General features: G+C 37.2%; 1 non-coding gene across 1 annotated transcript; it reads right to left on the minus strand.

Moving 5' to 3' along the window:
• Positions 1-17,775: 17,775 nt before the first annotated feature.
• Positions 17,776-17,966, minus strand: LOC141415786 (U2 spliceosomal RNA). The gene has a single exon (XR_012440738.1). It is a non-coding gene; the product is annotated as a U2 spliceosomal RNA (small nuclear RNA).
• Positions 17,967-21,684: the final 3,718 nt, after the last annotated feature.

Consider the following 21,684-nt stretch of genomic DNA (forward strand, 5'->3'; position numbering starts at 1 on the left):
AATTCAGTTCAAAGTCTCCTTCTCATTCCTCCCAGTGGTGCCCATGAGACTTAAGCAACAGTCCACTCATCTCCTGACTTTATGTTGTGGATACTTGAGTTCAACAGATTTCTCCACTGTGTCAACATTTCTCTGATCATTATTCACACAGCACATGAAGCCCAGGAATTTACAGCAATTTCCCTTGCACATTGCAATGGTAAGGGAAACAGTTTTATAGTCAGAACTGACTTCTGACCTTTCTTTATGTGTAATCTTCATGAGTAAAATTCACTAAGGTTTAGTTTTATCATCTGTAAAATGGGCATGAGATATCTTTCAAGTTTTTATAAAGAGATAACACATTTCTTTAACAGTTAATATAGTACTTGGAAAAGATATGCCAAAGAATCTTAATAAAAGTAGTGACAATAATGATGATCATGAAAATGAAAGATCCAGCCTCTGATAATAAGGGTTGGAGAAAAAAATCATAGAAAATGAATAATTGTTTTCTAGAACTAGGAAATAAAATGGAAAGGTATTCAGTGCTCAGTGTTGGAAGTTATTCAGTGACTGTGGGGATTTCTTATACAGAATGAGTCATATAGAATGAAGAGTGATAGCACCCAAGCATCTCCTACCCCACAGTCTTTAAAGAAAGATATAAAATAGGGATATTAGGAAATGTATTTTTTGTGTATTTATGGGGAAGATGAAGAGATGTGATGACTTGTCTCTTCCCAACTAAAATCCTGGCCAAGGTCTATATATTAAGAAACATAAAGGATTTGTTCATACTTTATTGCAGACATAATATTGGCTTTTTGCAATAGAAAGAGCATAGGTTTGCAATAAGAAAATGGGGACGGGTGAGTCTCAGGGTCACCCCTTTCTCCTTAATTCACTCAGAGCCTCTGTGAGCCCTTATCATGTTCACTGCAAAACAAATGATTACCTTTTCCATGACTAATTCACAAAGTGGTCATAAGAATATGATAATACATGGGCAGATGCTTTGCAATAATGTCAAATATTAACAAAAACGATGTCAAAATATTACCTTACCAAAATATTATCTCTCACAGGAATGTAAAGTTCATTCTTTATAATATAAAGTTCATTCTTATAACAAAATAATTCACAGTATGCTGAGCTCTACAAAAGCATTCTGGCATTCTACCATTTGTGACAGGTGACTGATCCATGGGTCCCTACTGCTTGTGAAGCCAGACAAGCCAGTCCATTGAATTCATTCTGTAGGGGATAAACAGCAAATTATTCTTCCATGGAAAACTATGCGTTGTCTAGAGTACACCCCTCCAGGTATCTGATTCTCTGTTTTCCTTGTCTTTGAGCTCTTTTGCAACTGTGTAAATCATAAATAACTTATACTGATACAAGACAGTTTTTTGATACAGGACTCACTATGTATCCCAAGCTGGTCTGGAACTCATGATCCCCCTGCCTCAGCCTTCTCAGTGCTGGCATTGCAGTTGTATACTACCACACGCAATAATGTAATATAATTCTTGTGTATACACATGCAAATTCTGCCCTGTCCAGTACAGGTTCATTTGTCTCACACCCTGGAGAAAAGTTAATTTCTCCAGCATTCATATATTCATTGACATATTCCTGATATATAAAGCGTTCTTTGAACTCTATTTCACGTATCATATCTGCCTGGATCCTTCATGATTTAAGCAAAAATCTTTAATGTATATTCATTTTTATCTCTGTATGATAATAACTAATTAACCTTTTTGTTTTTAGAAAAGTATCTTTCAGCAGCTTCCTTATTCATCATTTTCTCCACAGACATTTGGTGAGTTGCTGCTGTGTGGCAAGCTCTGTTCAGAGGTGTATGCCTAAGAAGCTAAAATAAAAATCAGCAGCACAAGTAGAACTACTGGATTATTGTGAATTGACTACCTGTGTGCTCCCCTGTCATCCTTTACTTTATATACAGAAAACACCTCATATGTTTCCTGGATGAATTTCAAAATATCTTCCCTCACAGACATACAATCTGGTAATTTCTGCTCTTATGAAGGCCTATTATTGGCAGCATGGACAGTAGTTGGAAGGTTGGAGACATAACAAGTATTTGTTGAATGGATTAATATATGACCAACCTCTAAGGAACTCAGAGTCTACTGATTCTGTTACTCAAGTGAAGATTCACCATCTGGCCTTGCTCAGTACATCACACTTGGTAGACATGAATCAATATCCACTGGATTATTTTAAGGTATGGTCTATGTAAAAACCCAACACAAATAACAGATTCCCAACTACATGATCCCCAATATTATTAAAGCAATACTTGGAATAGTGAATCTTTAATATCTCTTCTTAAATGAATAGATATGTAAAGCATAAAATTCATTCAATTAGTTATTGGTTTTAACTTTTCTCCTTGTCTAGGGAGTTAGATTTTTGCCATTCCCAGGAGTGTATTTCATCCATGTTCCACTGGTAGTATTTTTATTTAATTATTGTCAATCATATGCCCTGTGCTCATTTTCACTTGTCAAACAGACTTTAATGTAATCTTGTAACTGAATGCAATGGGTTCATGTCTTGGTGGGTACAAAGCCAAAACCAAGCAAAGCCAAGAAATAAAAGAGTGGAGAAAGATTAATTACCTGCAACATATAAAAACACAGGAGTTATTTACACAGCAATGCCCACTCCCAACAGAAAGGAGTAAGGATTTTTCTTGGGGAAACTACACATGCTCATGTAAGAAAATACCTCCAGGGTAAGCACATTTAGGTCATAGTTCAGAAAAGAATGATGGCAAGCACATTTTGGGACATGATTAGCTCAAGGTCGTGGAGCACATGTTCAAAAGATTTAAATGGCAAGTAGGAACAGTTTTGTTTTTGTTTTTTTTTTTTAATTATTCATGTGCATACAAGGCTTGGGTCATTTCTCCCCTCTGCCCCCACCCCCTCTCTTACCACCCACTCCGCCCCCTCCCTCTCCCATCATGAACAGTTTTGGGCGTGTTCAGATTGTATCAGAAAGATGGTAGACAAGAATACCTCTGGGCATGTTCAATTTTCTCCAAAAAGTCTTAACTGAAATACAGAAAAAGACACTTTGAAGGTGTGTTAATATATAGGGTTTGCCCCTAAAGATCCCTGTCTCTTTTAGTGGCTGAGAATCTCTCTTACAGACACTGACAAGAGCATCAACCTGGCCATGAGTTTCTTTCTTGAAATAGGAAGTAAGAGTTATGATACAAATTTTCCAGACACTTTATAGAGTGAGAAAAATTTATGCCTGGCACAGACAGTTTTGTAGACAGAATCAAATATAAATCTTACCCAAAAAAGTAAAAAGAAAAAAACTACATGCTTAGAATATAGTACAAATCATTGTTTGTTTCCAAAAGTGAGCTGGCATAAATCTTGAGGAGGATTATTAATAGTGCTCACATCTTCCCTGAAACCTTCTCAACACCAGTGGGGAAGAATGTTTTCACTGACCATGCTATAAATACACCTGGTGAGAGAGGGAGTTTTTTTTTTTTTTTTCATTTTTCTTTTATTATTCATATGTGCATACAAGGCTTGGTTCATTTCTCCCCCTTGCCCCCACCCCCTCCCTTACCACCCACTCCACCCCCTCCCGCTCCCCCCCTCAATACCCCGCAGAAACTATTTTGCCCTTATCTCTAATTTTGTTGTAGAGAGAGTATAAGCAATAATAGGAAGGAACAAGGGATTTTGCTGGTTGAGATAAGGATAGCTATACAGGGCAGGACCAGGAACGAGAGAGGGAGTTTTATTGCCTCTGAACGACCATGTGGCTCACTGCGAAAGGTTATTCCCACAACCACAGAGAATTAAATTAAATTCACTGCTCCAAGGGTTCTCAGAAGGTGGAAATCTGTGAGTGTGCCCTTAGCATGGTTCACAATGAAGGTAAGTAGCCCAACATTTTCAGCTATTGCAAAAAATAAATCAAGTTTGGTTATTTAAATTAGCCAATGTGAAGGTGTCCATGACACCGGCATGGGGATTTACAAACTCAAAATCAAATCATGCCTTGGAGGTCACAGAATTATGAGACATTGTGCTTTGAACATAAATAAGAATGCAACTCCATGGGGAAAAAGTTAAGTAAAACAATAGAGAAAAAAATAAATACGCCCAGAAAGAGAGAGCTTGCATTCATCTGTGCCCTCTGAAGGCTTTTGGTGGGAGTGGCTGTGTGGAAAGAAAAGACTGAGAATCCCATATATAAGGCACAGCTTTAGCAAACATGTGGAAGGGAGATGAAAGGACATGTAAGTGGAAATAATCTCTACTTGGCTAGCATATTTTCATGGAAATATGTTGTGAAAAATAAGGCTAAAAAGGCAGCTATTGGCCAAATGGCAAGCGTCTCAGACCTCCCCTCATCCCTGTGCACAACACCTCTACCTTGCTTTGACAGCTTTCTTCTCACTGATAAAGACCAAAATCTCCACATACTGAGGATACTGGAGAACATGAACACAGGTACCCAGATACTAGATGACTTGGGCATTAACTGAAAATAGAAGGGGGCTCATTCATTAGGAGAAACAATGGTTTTCATACTTCACAAATCCACGAAAGCTTTAGTTTAAACAAAGTATATCACATGGAATCCCAATAAGCAAAATGAAGCTGCTCTGTTTGCAACTGGGTTGGGAGGACAGAAGCCACCTCCTCAGCCTTCTCTCCTGGAAGGCAGCCTCTAAGAAAGGGGCAGAAAGGAATGATCTGTGCATCTCCTACTGCTCTCTAGAACACAGTTTTTATAAAGCACTGCATTGAAGCAAAGGATGCTCAATAGAGTTGCGGGAAACAAGAGGTTTGGATCAAATGGAGAGGACTGGAATTCCAGGTTACATTTTTTTATCTTTATTCTGCAAGGAAAAGATATAATCACTGGTACTTCTTCAGGTAAAAGATAATGAAACCTGAGCAAGAGAGGATAGGAAAGAAATGAGGGAAGTAATAGATCATTTCGAAAAGACTCAAAAAACATAGCAAGTGATTGGTATGGAAGGCAAGGAAAAGGGAGAAGACCCCAAAATAAGACAAGAATTCACAATGAGTGAATGAGGTTTTTGGAGAAAGATAGTGAACAGCAGAGGCATGAGGATTCAGTGTAGGACACAGCACACTGTATAGGCAAAGCACAGAGAAGAAGATGGCCAGCCAAGAACCAGATGAGTGACTCTGAACCCTAGTAACCATGGTCAGAGTTTCTGGTGGTGAAATCAGCTCAAAAAGTACAGAAGCTTATATACATACATAAAAATGTATTTAAATCTATTATTTCATACAATTAATATATGCCAATAAAAAAGTACAGAAACTAGTATGATAAACATATAAAATACAACTGAAATATTGACAAAATGTTGGAGTTTAGGAGTCTCACAGAGGAAGCAGGCTGAAGAAGGAACTCATAAGTGTCTTTTTCCCATGTCCCACTTTTCATGACTGGTGGGCTTCTTCGGACTTAAATCTATTTTTCACATATTCCTTTTTTCATATGTTCATTGTACATTGATTAATAACCTATTGGGTTTTGCCACAGATCCTGTATACAATTTAAAAACGTGATGTTGACCCCTGGAGGCATCTTTCAGCAGTATAAATAACACAGATTTAATAACAGATAAAACTAGACTTGAGTGTTAAGTCTATTTCTGAATACCTATGGCAATTTGGCCAAATTCTTTAACTTCTTCAAAACAGGATTTGAGTCCATGGCTCAAAAAGAGGCCAGACCAGAGATACAAACCATGAGAAAGATTAAGATAAATTTGGAGAGTGTATCAGCACATACAATGAGTTTAAAAGTCAAGCCCTAGCTCCTCTGCCTTCTGCTAACTGACTTGTGGGTGTGCAGATAATAGCAGTGTTTACTAATACTTGAATTAGAGCCAGACAGACCCAGGAGCAAATTCCAGTTGAGCTTATTTCTACAGGTAAACCATAAACAAGATATAAAATATCACTGAGATTCCTGTAGTCACTGATCTGTACAACGGGAATAAAATTATCAACTCATAGGGTTATCACTAGATGCAGTAGGATAACACACCAAAAGCAGTAAATAAAGGCATGGAAGACTTTAAAAATACACTTAGTAAATGAGAGTTCATTTTTGGATGCTGATCCTAGCTAGAAGGCAAGGAAAATATCTCCCCCTCACCTTTGACTCTAGCCCAGTTAGCCCAGACTTCTGCAGCTGGAGGACCCCTGGAAGACCGTGAGGTTGGGGGATTTCCAGGGTTCACTGGTTGCCACACAGCAGCATTAGAGTAGAAAAATCACTATGAGATGGAGTGAATTCCCAGAAGTGAACCTACTGCCTCTACCCCAGACAGAAGCCCAGCCCTGTGACTCAGACTCTCATCCTCTGCGAGGAAACGACACCTAAAAATGCCATTTTTTTCTCCACCTCCTCCCTCTGACATCTCTGCTGTTTGCAAAGAAAATGGTATTTTCCTACATCATTTTTTTCTCTTCCTTTCTTTTCTTTTTTCAGAGTAGAAAACAAGTCATGTCTCCATCTTTTTCTTTCCAGATAGCAGGTATTCTGACTTCATGGCTTCTCACACACTTTGTTCTCTCCAGGATCTATCTCACACAAGAATTGATGTCTAGATGGTCATGCCTATATTCTGTGAGTCATAAAGGCTAAGGTATAAAGTCCAATTTTCCAAGTCCTTAATTATCGTGATCCAACTTGTAAGCATAACTAGAGGAAAATTTGTTCTTAATGCAAGTGAATTATTACTTCCCAAATAAGTGACTGTAGCCTCTTGCCAGAACCCAAGGGTTGGTTTAAGGAAAGTTTGACTTCAAAAAGTTGAATCATAACTGCATCATCCCCAGGCCCTATGATTGACTTACTGTCTCCATCTTTAGCCCTGATATTCAATCTTGTTCTAAGAGGATTCATGGTGGTATTTGATTCATATATTCATTACCATGAAAATACAAATGTCTTCCCATTACAGGTGAATGGAAAATACCTCCAAGAAGGTTTTACTACAAGTTGTTTGATAGTAATTTGATCACAGCTGCCATGGTATTCTAAACTTTTCACTGCAAATTGTCCCTATGCTACTGTTTCTGTTTTTTCCTTTCCTACTTTCTGTTAAATTAATGCTATTTTCTCTGTTTACTCTCTTCCATCTCCAGGTTTGGACATTTAATTTCCTTTTAGTGGGATATAACAAAGTCTAAAGTTAACCAGAATTCATTCCATCCTCTCAAAAAATACAGGGTGGGGGGACCTCAGGCCCTGATTGGAGCTCTTCCCTCAATCCTAGCCATATTTCTCTTTCTGAGGCAAAATACCAGAGGCTGGGTAATATGTAAATAAAACAGGATCATTTATCTCACGCTTTTGGAGGCTGAAATCTAAGATCAGGCTTCCTGATCTTATGTTCAGCTTTCATCCAGCCTCTGGTAAGCATCCCCCTGGCTACATCACAATGTGGCAAAGAATGGCCATATGCAAAGGGAAAAGCAGTCACTTGGAAAGACAAAAAGCCAGAGAGATTCAGGAGCTGGGCTTATTCTCTTTATAACAACTTGCTCCAGTGAGAACTACTCACTCCTCTGATGACCATTAATTCCTTCCAAGGGCAATACCCCCTTTCCTCATGATCTTGCACTTGGCCTCACCTCAACACCACCACACTAATAGTGGTTCTACCAGTGCTTCCAACACATAAAACTTTGGGGAACACATTCAAGCCATATAGTAGTGTCCTGGATTATTTTCACCTAGTATAACTCCTCCTGATCTGCATCTTTCTATAGCAAATCTAGTCATGACTAAAAATCCTTTTCTCTGGGCATGATTTCTCAGAAAGCATGTACTTATAGAGTCTGGGTCAAATGCCACCTTCCAGCTTGATGTTTTAACAGGGTGCTCCAGACATAAGTGAGTAAGCTCATACAAGGTAGAAATTCAGTTCTCCTCCTAAAACAATGTCATAAACCATGACTGTCTGTCTCTGTTGACCATGGAATGGTTTCCACCACTTTCTTCTGCCTTCAGAGGTCAGTTCTTTAGCCCAGTCAGCCATCACTCCTGAGAGACATGTATCCAGCACATAAAAAACATATTGCAAACTCATACTTCTGGCTCAGTCCTAGAGAAACAAAGAATTTCAAGGTGCTTGATGAGAATTTATACTATTGTGCAAAGATCCTATGGGCACAACATGTAACTCTTACATCAGTTTGTCCTCTCCTATTCCTCTGAGACTTAGAAATCTGTGGGAAAACCTTTTCTGCCTCATTCTAAGATGTTCAGCCTTTCATCCATGCTCTCCCTACCTTTGCTTTTGTTTCCTTGACTACCATATTTGGCCCACACCATGCTTTTTTTGCCATCATACTATGAATATACTAGCTTTATGGAAGATTTGGAGTTGTCATAGGAGAGAAATTTGAACATAATTACAAATACCTCTAGAATCTCAATAGTTCTCTCCTCTGCTTTCTTAAATTTGGACTTTTGATACTCACCCTCTATCTCCCATGGATTCTAAAATGTGAATGCCAGTCTGGCTTTCCAACTGTGTCCCTCTCAGTGAGGTCAGTCTGTCTTCCTCTGGATTCTCCAGAATTCCATGGCATAAATTTTCCTCTGCCTACTCTGGCAGGTTGAATTTATAACATGAATTGTCAGATATTTGGACTTCATTCCTCAGACTTTCTGACTCAGACTCTAGGATCCATAAAAATGCCCCAATGGCAATTTCTGAGAATGAAGGGAAGCCCCAAAATGCTGAAATTTAGGCACCCCTACCATCAACCAAATAGTTCTCTTCCCAATAATGTCAAAGGTGAGAGATGGAGATCTATGATGATGAAATTTCTGTGAAATCAATTATAAATATGCCTTGCCACCATTTCATTATAAATACCCAAAGCTGAGAAATTAAAGTAAGAAAAATGTTCACAGAAATGAGTTCTCCCCATTGAAACTACTAACATGTTGATAAAAAGCAAAACTTTCCACATAATATAGACACTTAAGGAATTAGGAAGCCACATCAATTTTTCCTTATAAGTACCCCTTACTGCTGCCTCCTTAATGATAAATTGCCACTTATTGGCCTCTCATTTCTTTGTAGGATTTGCTTCACCACACCACCCATCTACTTGCTGCAGCTTAAAGACAAAGAAGAAAAGAAAAAGTCAGGAAATTTCATTCATTCCTTGGTAGCTGTTCAGCAGAGATGTGAAATAAAAACACCTTTGACTGAACTGAGAAAATAGTCATTATCCACCACAGATATGTGCTCCACTGGGCTCAGCAGGTCCTGGGAACTTTGGGGGATTTGTCAAACTAAATTCTGGAAGATAACATAATGGAAGATAAAAGTGAATTTTTTCTTTATTTTGTTCACACAGAGAAATGTTTTTCCTCTTTCTACACCATAGAAACTTGGGACATTTAAGAAAAAAACAAGAGAAGACTAAATGCTAACCCATTTTATGTAACAGTGGGAAAAGAGTATATGAAAACAGCAGGGCTCAGATCCTTACTTAGAGAGGTGAATTTTAGTATTATTACTTGATTCACACTGAAAAGGAAAAATAAAACAAGTAACTAGTATACAATTACAGACCCTATTGTGTCAACTAAAGTGTTCAGACTTTTATCTGCTGATTCAAAATGAAGAAACACTGCTAGGTATGAAATGATTTGAAAGCCCCTATGTTTAGTAGGGAAAATAGCAATATTTCAATCTAAGTCAAATTTGTATCATTTAAACCAGGCTTAGGAACAAAGAAAATGAGCCTATATCTTATATGGGAAGGTGGTTCTAGATGTGTAAGTCACTTTTTTTGGTGGGGGAGGGCTGGAGACTGAACACATCCTTAGTCCCAATAAGTCAACTTGTAAGTGGAGAGTGGCATAAGTCATGATTCTGACTCCACCAAAGCAGAGGGGACCATGGGTAGAGAATTGGCACAAAGTAGTAAATTTATTATCTTCTTGATGACAAGTTCTTTGTTGTTGTTGTTTAAATTAATAGACACAGATAGGGTTAATGAGAAGGTGAGAAACACAAGTGTGAACTCATTATAAAATTGTTTTCATTAAAACAGTACCTTATTTTTATTGTACAGACAGCATAGAAAGAACTCAAAAGCCACTGTGGAAGTAGGAAATGAGCAATCATTGTTAGAATCCTAATTTCTTTTTCACTGACTATATGAGCATGAATAGGCCATCTGGACCCAATTTACTCAGCTTAAAACAGAATAAAGTTTCTAGGAAGGCATAGATATTAGTGACATTTTGCCATTATAATGTTGGAGCTCAGAAAATGATATCCCAAAATATGTCATCTTGGTATGCTGAATACTTAGAGCTAAAGGACATCAAAAGGACCTAAGAACCAAGATCTTTCACTATCTCCTGACCTCCTGGCTCTTGCTCTCCTTTTCCCCAAGGCAAGCCATGAAACTGATTTCTTCTTCCCCAAAGCCATCCAGAAAGCCTAGAAATATTATTCTAACTTTTTCCTGCCTTTCTGTTTAAGAGCTAGCCATAAAGACATTCTCTGACCTACCTTATCCGGTAGCAACTCAGAAAACCCTCATTCCAGGAGGAGTACCACCCATAACCAGGAAGAAGAAATGCTGCACAGAAAAGTCAAGAAAAATTTGAGCAGGCACGCCTTGCTGGAACCTCCCCTTCACTCCAACCTCCTTAGGTCTTACCCTTTTTACCTATCAGTGGTGACTCTTATGATGCATAAAGAAAGAAAGGTAACATACCTTTCTTCCCCAATAATAGCATAGGAACTAGAAAAAAAATTAAGCTTGAAACTTCTGCAAATTCAGGAATGGTAAGTATGAAATACAATAGGAGGTTACAGAAAATGGGTAGTGTGGAAAAAAGACACACCAATTTTCATGAAGATCCATGAAACTTTATAATTGCATGGAGGGAAAAAGATTGTACTCATCACAGTTCCCAATATTATGTATTGATGTGCCCATTTCCTAGCTTTGTAATTCACTACATTATTTCCTACTCTCAAAACAAGAAACCAGATTTGGATAACAAATAATATGGTCACATTAACTGTAGCAACAAAATGAAGACCAATAGATTTAAGATAGTGGTTATATTGATATTGGTAATTAAAATATTTTTCCTCTTCTGCAAAATTGTCTCTCAATTTTACCGCACAATTTTTACTTCTAGTGTTTCTTTTTTTTTCTTTTATTATTCATATGTGCATACAAGGCTTGGGTCATTTTACCCCCCTGCCCCCACCCCCTCCTAGTGTTTCTTATGAGGTAAAAATTTCTTCAGTATTTCTATCATTTTCCCAAATATTATAGGAATATTAGTATATTTCACATTCCCAGAGTTTTGGAATTATCATTTCATATTTTAAAAAACAGCTTAAATAGTTAACATTCTTATGGTTAATAGTTGAACTTCATCATTATCTGTGCTCATATTAACCTAATCCTTCCTTTTTGTGAAATGTATCTCGAAGAGTTCCTTAAGTAAGCTATTGTGGGTTTAGTCTTTATATTCCTGAAATGTCTTCACTTTCATTACCTCTGAACACAGTTTAACTAGGTATAAAATTCTAGGCTAAGAATTAATTTCCTTCAGCACTGGAAAATATCTAAAGTGTCCCCTTTGTCTAAGTGCTATTTCTGTGGAGCCAATCTTTCTTTTTGCTCTGATAGCTTTTGATATTATTTCTTCATCCTTGATATTTTAAATTTTCACTACTATAACTAAAAATTAGTGTATTCATGGTTATTCTAGTTGGTACTCGATGTGTTTTATGAACTGAGAGCACATGCTTCCCTTCCTCGAGTATTAACTTCTCCCTAATTCACAAAAAGTCGTTCTCTCTCTCTCTCTCAATTCCTATCTAAAATGATATTGTAGAGATCTCACATTCAATAATCAAATCAATTATTTCAGTCAGTATGCTATATTAGAAAGCAATGTTGTTCATGGAGCCTACTACATCATGAAATAAGAACAGTTTAACAAACTAATAGCAGGATGTACAATGATTTCTTTACATTCAAAGACATCCCCAATTTCCTGTAACTGCATTTTTTCAGACTCATGGAGATTATACTGTATATACTCACATGTATGCCAAGCATTTTAACATACAAGTTTTTAGGTCAAAATATTAGACTGGAAAAGAGTTAACATGACAAGGACAAAGAAACAGTGAAAAACTGTCAAGTTCCACCTCAATGAAAAAGTGAAGACATTGCCCACACCAGGTTTATCCTGGTGACACAAAAACTAAACAATAATATCATCAATATTGACAAAAGCATTAAGTTTGGGACATTGTTAGTAATGACCAAAGCTTCATAGTCAAGAATAATTTTAATATAGAAAATAAGAAATTAACATAGCTGATAGAGTGATAGTATCATTTTCCTAATCATTGGACATGATCGGAAATATTTTTATATCATAGTATTTTTATGTTCACTTCTTCCTCAAATGTTGGTGGTGATTTACCCTTCATGTTAATGTGATGAAAGAAAAATATAGTTTTATCCTGTTCAATATATACTGCTTTTTCTTAAGTACACATGCATCTTCATAAAAGCATTTTTAATTATCTGAATGTATTTGACATTCCTGACACACCACTAGAAACCTTCTCAGCTCACTGCTCCTTCCAAACACTGCAGAGTGCCCTCTCCAACCCAATCACACACGGATAACCCAATCCAGAACTGCACATAGGTCCAACCTTGACCTACATGGAGGAGCGCTGTGGACAAGAGTTTCTCCTTTCTTCCCTGAGGTGGGTGATTATTAGACACATTTTCCCCCACAGGATTAAGCAACTAACTACCCATAACAATGACCATTCTGTAGGAGCATTGTTGTATGGGTTTTCCTTCTTCCCTATTCATTCCCTTCCATTCTCACTTCTATTCCTATGGTATTCCAAACAAAGCACCAGCCTTCAAGCTTTTCACTCAGGTTCTTTTTTCAGGGAAACTTGTACTAAAAATACTTTTCAAGAATCTAACCATTGAGTTAGACGGTCAATTAAAAAACTACAACCTATTTAATGGGTACATTGCTTTCCAATTACAGAGTTAATGTATGTCCATTTTTGTGCTGAAAATGAGACTCTCACTATTTCTATTATGATGTCTTTCTGTATGGTATTGAACATTAAGGGCTTTAAATGCAATTGAACTAAGCTGCATTAAGTCAAAGCACCTTCATATTGTACTTGTCTCAAGCAGCAGACAAAATGCCCAGAAAGGTTTTAAATAAACAAAAGTCCATTGATGAATTTGCTCCACTCATATATCCTGCAAGGATTTGGAAATACAAATATGAATATGAATACAAGTACAAATATGAATATGAAATAGGAGCAATTGCTGAGTTTTACAAATAATAGATTCAAGTGACAGATAATAGATTAATATATGTAAATATGAATGTCATGCTAAATATAGTTACTTATGTGATATATGAAATATCATTTTATGATGTAGAGAATAAATACAGAAATAACACAGTACTTTTATCTGCTCTTCCCCCAAAGATCTTATCTACATGTCTTACCCACATTATTTTTGATGTATTACTTAATTTCTCTGAGTCTTAGTTTTCTGAACTGTAAAATAGAAAGTTATTACAGTTACTTTACAAAGTTTCTGTGAAGATTCAAAACTGACAATATGTTAAGAGTGTGGCATTCAATGTGGTTAAATTGTTACATCATTCTTTGTCACTTTCATTGCATCATTAACAAAATTTTATTTGCTATCATTAATGTAAAATGATCATCATCATTAACTTGACAAATGTTTGAGTTCCTACCCAGTGCCAGACACTTTGATAACTATGCAACATGCACAAGAAAATAAAAATGTTTACAATAAATGAAGTTACATTGTTCCATGAAAACAGAAGGGAAACGCATTGACTAGGATTTGGGTATAGATGTGGAGGTAGCAGTTCTAAAATTAGGGACAGATAGATTCATTGATGTTCCTCCAGGTGAATGGTACACAGCATGTAATCCTGTGACTTCCAGAGCCTGTCATTCATAGAAGAGGAATACCCCCTATTTCCCTGGGATTCGCAACAATGACACCATTGTTGCTTTATTGGCTTCTCCCCTCCAGAAACTGTTGAGCTGTAACTCACTCACTCAAGCAGAGCTATTTAGCTGCCCTTCTTCTCTGTTCTGTTATCTGTGTTTTGTCATCATGTACATTCAATTAAGATTGATATCTATACTAAAAGAATCTGAGTTCTTACCAAGCCCCAAAGAAAAGTCACTCACTGGGAACCAAAGCACTCTGGCTCCATTAAGTTCTGAGGGCAAACAACAGATGAATGATAAATTGCATAGACTATTTTTTGCTGTTGTAGTTAAGTATATTTCAAATGATAGTCAAAAGATGAGACTCAGCTAAAACACATCAGTAACCAATGCAAATAAGACTACTCTTTTTATTAATGGATGGAAGTTCTTTTACATCTTTTCAACTGTACTTTATTCACAATTATTTTCTCTAAGAACAAGAAAGATTTACTCTTATTCAGGCTTATTAGAATGAACAAGATTTATTTCTTCCTGGATAATTTATGTTGAATTAATCCTTTTGGACAGCACTGAGAACAAAATATTGGATGAGTTACTTAATCATGAGCCTTGTCAGAGCCCAAATCCAGCTCAGACTTACTAATGGGAAATTGTGAGACAGAACAGATGAGCTGCCCCCTCAAAGGCATTTGACAAATGCCCCCCTTAGGGTGTGTTTCAGCCCTTTGTACACACATAGAGAGAGAAAAAACCTAGGATTTGTTGTTACAAATTAACATAGCATATTCACAGCTACAAATCCAGGCTTGGGGGAAGACTGGAACTCATGTAAATTGGGAAAAGGGGGCAATTTGGAGAAAAAGAGCTTAAAAATATAAATGGGAAATCAGTTACAAAATTCAACATGGCTTTAGACTTAAAGAAATCCTAATAAAATTGATATTTTAAAATTGAAAAAATTTAAATTTGACAAATATTGCCAAATCTGGAAAAAAAAAAAAAACCCTCTGACCCTCTGTTTACTAAAGTAACTCCTTGATCCACTTCTATAATACTTTCTTCATATATATTTTTTCTTATTCTTTGAATGCATCTTCATGTGATGACTTTGTAGCCTTATTCTGTGTAGGATAGAATAGAGAGAGCCCTGTCTACACAGCATAGTTGATCAAACATGGTTTTATGCTTTGAATAGGCATGGTGAGAACTCACCTGTGCTTACATGTTATATGCTAATAAGTAGAACATTCCACAGACTTCCAGTTTCTTGTAGTAACATTTGACTACATAACTGTAGGGACAGGCATTGTGGGGCACACTCATACTATGATGTGACATCTAGCTCAGCATCTTCATGTCACAATGCCTATCACAGTGTTGGCAATATTCCTGGAAGCCACCCCTCTGCCACAATGGTTAACAACTACTTAACTGCTCATAAAAGTGTCATTTTTCATGACAGAGCTATTAGCATCCCTCAGAACATTTGTTCTAGACAAATACTGGTCTAGAAGCCTCACATGGCAAATTTAGCCTCCTGGGTTTTTTTCCTGAGTATATATGCAATATATCTTTGACCTCAGAATTTGAATTCAGATCCTTTAGCTTCTCCAATGATATTTTTGCTTCTTCTCTTTTCTAAGTTAAAAAATCTAGAAATTAGCACAGAGCATTCCTAAGCTTAATTTTCCCCCATCACATAGGATTAGCCTATGGTCTATGTACATGTCAGAGTGTACATTTCTGACAATTGCAGCAATACAATCATTGACAGAAATTTAGAGAATATTTTATTTAAAGCACAATCTTCAAATTAAAAAGGTAAATGAGAAAGAAAAATATGATTCCTAGTGCAGCATTGAACCTATTAGCTCAGCTGATAAAAATTCTTAGAATATTAAACTTATATTAAGGATTCTCCATTTTTATTTTGGTATGACATCTGGGTATTTTCACGAAAATATGGTGGAAAACACTACTCTTCAAACTGTATGACTATTACATGGCTTACACCCTTTTCCTCCTTTTCTCTCAAATTCCCTCAATGGTTGTGACCTTAAACAGTGCTAGATTTGAAAGGAAGGATACATTTAACACTTACACAGAATTCCTTAATGTCATTTCTTATAACAAGGCTAGTGAGAAATGAAGAAAAGCAAATGCATTTCTTACTTGTGTGCTTCCTCCCAGCAAAACAAGAAAATAGACATAATAGAATCCAAGGATTAGTGAGCATTCTGTTACCCCATGTTGCTAAGAATCAAATCAAAAGGGCCATCTGTTCTCTATGGTCTCTCTTTCTTATGTCCCAGCATACTGTCCCCCATCTTAGAAGAATTCTCCAGCACCTTAAAGAATCCCTTTAGCTTCAAGTCTATATGCTATCAAAAATAATTAATGCCATAAATCAGATGTGTGACAGTTGATATTCTAATAGCCAAAGTGCTCAGGAAGTCTCTGTTAAATAGAATTCTCCAGTTAAAGGAAGGGTAAGCCTAACATCCTTTGGATGTTATGGGACCCTCTCATGGGACCAGGCTTCTCAATCATTTTTAACATAAGTTCTCTCTTGATGAGCACAGAAATTTCCTCCTGTCCCAAGAGTTTCTGCTACCCTGCATTATGCCCAGAGGCCTTACTAGAGTTTATCTTCTGTGTATCCTCAGCTTTTCTGATATCATCTACAATTATACAAGTAACATATTTTGTAATGTTTTGATTTTAAATTTTTATATTAAATATGTGTTTCCCATGTACCCCATGGGAGAGTGTGATGCTTTTTTCTGGGGGAAGACATGTGTCTGTCCTTTCCCCGCCACCTCCCTATACCCCCCACAAGTGAGAAGCATTGTTCTAAGACTAATGATTCCAATTTTCTGCTTTAATAAATAGGATGGAGAGAACATAATTGAATTCCCGTTTAGTGCTTAGGATTTAATTATGCCTTGAGTTTTGGATGATCAATTCAAATCTCCAAGATATAGCATTATTGCTACAGATTCACAAAATAAGCAGACTTGACTAGAATATATTGTAGAAAATATATATATTTTCCACAAAATCTGGAAGCACCACAACATATCCTTCTATTTTCTTAACAATGTTTTTACCAAAAATATTGTTCTGGATTTGAACTGGAAAATACTTTTGATAAACTGTAACAATACATTTTGGTGACTTTTCCCCCATAGCATGTTTTGTCATTTATGAAGAAAGATGCTCATCTCTTCTTCATCATTGTTTTGACCCCTCCTCTGTTTGCAGATATGTGACCAGTTCCCCACATTGGTATTTGTTCAGGCTCTGGACATTGCTTGTCATATCTCTTCTCACATGCTTCTGGCAATTAATACCTCATGCAATATGTATGTGTTAGTGCCCGTCTACCGCATGACCTCTACTATCACATCTCCCCAGGCTAATGCCATGATAACACCTGAACTCTGCCTTCAATTTTAAAAGATATTGAGCTCAGGAAACAAAAATAGAACAGGCTTTAAGTGTCTTATTTTCAATTCACCTTTTCATGGTCCCTTTGAGTTTCACCTTGAAATTAATTAAGAGAGGACAATGAGGTGAAAACGTACCATTTCATCTAGGTGATAACCTGCATCCCTTTCTTAGTTAATTTCTGAAATGTCGAGGTTTCAGCTAGATGTTTTTTTTTTTTTTTTGGAAGGTGGTGCACCATTCCCGGAGGTACCGAAATACCAGGTCGATGCGTGGAGTGGACGGAGCAAGCCGCTATTCCATCTCCCTGTTCCAAAAACCCACTTAATATATTGTTCTCGGATAGAGGACGTATCAGATATTAAACTGATAAGAACAGATACTACACTTGATCTTAGCCAAAAGGCCGAGAAGCGATCAGCTAGATATTTTAAAAGTAAAGAGTCATAGTGTGTTAAAGATGAATCCCTCCCCTCATTTTTTTTTTTGCTTATAAGTGCATGAATCTACTATCATAGTGTAAGGTTGACAAAGGAGGGTTAGATTTTAAAATAAAAATCTGTCTGTCCAGTTAACTCTGGACAGACAACAGAAAACAGGTTTTATGGGAGATAGATGTTCCTTACTGTACAAAAGACTTGTTATTATCATTACAGAACAAGAAAGGGTGGGGAATAAAATCTCTCTGTCTGCAGAGAAGTGAGGAAACTAAGATACTTCCTTACTTCACACAGAAGAAATAAGGCAGCAATTAGATATGCCTGCAGGTAGATCACATGACAGTGAACAAGGGAGATGGGGTTAGGAATATGCTCATCTATGCTTCAGTACTAGGAAACTCAGCTGTGACACCAACTTGCTGCTATCAGTTAAAAACTGATATTGAAAAACCATAATAGACATAGTAGCATCCAAGAAGTTCATTCAAGCCTCTTATAAGAGAATGTATTGCAGTTCACAAGACTGTAAATAGTAAAAGCAAAGAAACAGACAGGTGAAAATGAGGCCTCTAACAGTGTGCATTACTGGGAACCAAGAGAGAATCCAGAACCATTCAGATCAGTGTAATTTTTAACCAAGAAATGCCAAATGAGGTACAAGACAGAATTTCCCAGAATATGCCTTCACAGTTGTTCAGACACATACCTCAGACTCTCCAAGTAAGAATGTGCAACAGATTTTCAGATCACTGTGTTTGCCCTCCCAACTCACACACATTTGCTGAAGGACCACCATTGAAAGGAATAGTGAAGGGGAGTACAGATCCATAAGCAAGCATTGGCCACATCCCCTGTTAAATGAAGTGCTAGGAGCCTAATAAGAGGAAGAAAAAACACACTAGAAGGACCAGGGGCATCCACAGAGGTGATGTCTTTGAAAGGGGTTTTGAGCACTTCAAAACCCTTTAGTGACACAAACAATAGGAACTGCATTTGTATTGTTTCAGCAGCAAATAAAGTTATCAGAAGAAAGCTTGTGGATTTTCTAGGAGTCTCTGCAGCCAGGAAAAATACTCTATGTTTCATGAAACTTCTCTGGTGAAGACAACACCACAAGCCCCACCCCCAGACTCCAATGAAAACACATGAACACAGAAGTTAAATGACTGCTGCCTCCATGAATAGGTAAAGCTGCCAATGGCTCCATGCCAAAGCCACTTTTGCACAGCTCTTGCATCTGATTCTGAGTAGTGAGAGTGCATTTGACTGGTGGAGGCTGGTCACATGCAGGAAGGACCAGGAAAGCCTGTTTTCTGAATTTGGGATTCAGGAAGTAGAGTATACCTCAAAAATAGGAAGAGTATTTGACAGCTCTAGATATCCAAAAAGAATAACAGTCCACTTTGGAAGTTTACCAAGGGACTCACAAAATAAAATAAAGAGGAATGGCAGGTGCACAGGCACTGGCAGTGCAAAACCATGAGTTTAGAGCAAAGCAGAGAAGGTCATAACCTTAGATTTCTTAAATCTCATATTAGGAAAAAAATACAATATGGAGTAGTTCAGTCATACATGATTAAGAGATGAGACTTTATTTTTACTATTATGAGGACCATTCTTCCCAAATGACAGACTTATCAAATCTTTACTGTTCTGCTGACACTGCTTTTGTCACAAGTCAATGGCTGGGGTTTGATGTAGGGGAAATGACAAGGCAGCAGTAGTCACTGAGCCTTTCTTTTGTTCCGTCTCAGGACCTAACATATTTGAGCCTATGAGGGCTAAGGCCTTTACAATTATTAAAAAATCATTTTATTATACACCCTTAATTAAACTTTCCTGGAAATATTTCATATTAGAAAATTTAAAATCAACTGCATGGAATTCCAGGCTGTACAAACACAGGGGTTTTATTGTCTAAGAGAGCAGGCCTGTTATGTGTGTTATATAAGCACCTGCAATATAAACACAGGCACAGGAGACTCTTACTTAATACAAACACTTTCTCATCATGAGTTACTCTTCCTTTATAGTGGCTGCCAGAGTAGTGTATGTTTATACTCACACATCTGTTCCTCTGCCAGTCAGGAGGCACAGAGGAGGCAAAATAAGAGAGAAAACCTTCTCTTATAAGTTTGGTTTTGAAACTACAGAGCTGAATTAGATAGAAGACTTCTAATATTTTAATGAACAGTAAATCAACAACTTTACATGATGTTAAACTTTCATCACAACTCTGTGTAGATACAGGTAACACGTTAGGGATCAGTATAGCTTGTAAATTAATATGCATGCACACTCTTGTATAGCTTTTAGCATGTTAGAAGTGGTAGAATCAGCTCAGGTTATAAGTCCTGCTTCATCAATAAGTTATTTCCTATAATGATAGAAGAACAACTAAATCCTCTTTATAGCTTTTTGAAGTCTTCATACTTAGTTACAATGCAGCAGAAATTTCTCATTTAACTAGGCCAGGCATTTCCATCCTGTATTACTGCTGTAAACTTCTTTTTAAGGTAATTTTTTCAAGCTTTCCATTTTAAATGCCTTGTTAAACAAACTCCCAAAAGAAAATGGACTGTAATAGCTCAGCTTGTAACTAAAAGCTACCTAACCAGAAGGCTCGGTATCCATATTCTGTTTTTCTTTCTTGCTATCACTATGATCAACTTCTAATTAACCCACCAGAAAGAACATTCATTGTCCTCTCACTCTAGTGACTTATGTTTTCTCTACAATGATCTTTTGCTCTTTCCTGAGGAGCAATAGCAGACAGATATTTTCGTGGGGAGCTTCTGGAGATCAAACCCAGGGCATTGTGCATGCTAGCAAAGCTCTCTACTACTGAGTCACACCTCCCTGCCAGCCCAGGCAGATACATTTTTAAAGTTAACTAGCTTGAATAAAATCAAGAAAGATGTGGGCTTATAGAAAGACAAATTATACCACATCAAAATAGAAATATGATACAATGTAGCCAAATCAGTTCCCAAACTGTTTACTAAGAATTCTGCTAAGACTATCATAGACAAGACTTCAGGAAAATGTTAAAGGGATCTATTATGTATTTATTAATACAATACTAGTTCATGTTTTAAAAGAAAGATGAAATACAAAATTAGCAATGGAACAATGTCACCTCACCCTGCCCTAGAATAATACTTTTCTACACACAAGTAGAGATAGCTAACTTCACAGGACACCTTGGGGTCTATAAGGCACATTCTCAGAAACATGTCATCTGACCCTTCCATCAGGCAGGTAAGGTATTCATAGGTCCACTTCAGTGGTTAGGAAGCTGAACTCATCAGTGTTTCCAGATTAAATGGCCAATTAATGGAGTCAGACCTGTAGTCTTCCATTTGCTCACTTCTGATCTCTGACCATTTTCATTTATTTCCCTGCCCATCACAATGACATTTACCATCATTTATTCCATAATGACAAGCACCCAACAGTGCCAGTCTCCAGGGCAACCCCTTCCCAGATCCTCCACAGTATGCTCCACCAACAGTGTAGGGAACCACGTGACCACCCCATCACACCCCAAGTAGGAGACAGGCCAGCCAGTACAGATTTTTTCACTGCTGTTACCTTGCTAGACAACTTGCCCAATGGATATAACTAGAGAACATCATCTTAAGCGAAGTTAGCCAGGCTCAGAAGACCAAAAGTCTCATGTTCTCCCTCATATGT

The sequence above is a fragment of the Castor canadensis genome, chromosome 1 (assembly GCF_047511655.1).
Source record: "Castor canadensis chromosome 1, mCasCan1.hap1v2, whole genome shotgun sequence".
Lineage (NCBI taxonomy): Eukaryota > Metazoa > Chordata > Mammalia > Rodentia > Castoridae > Castor > Castor canadensis.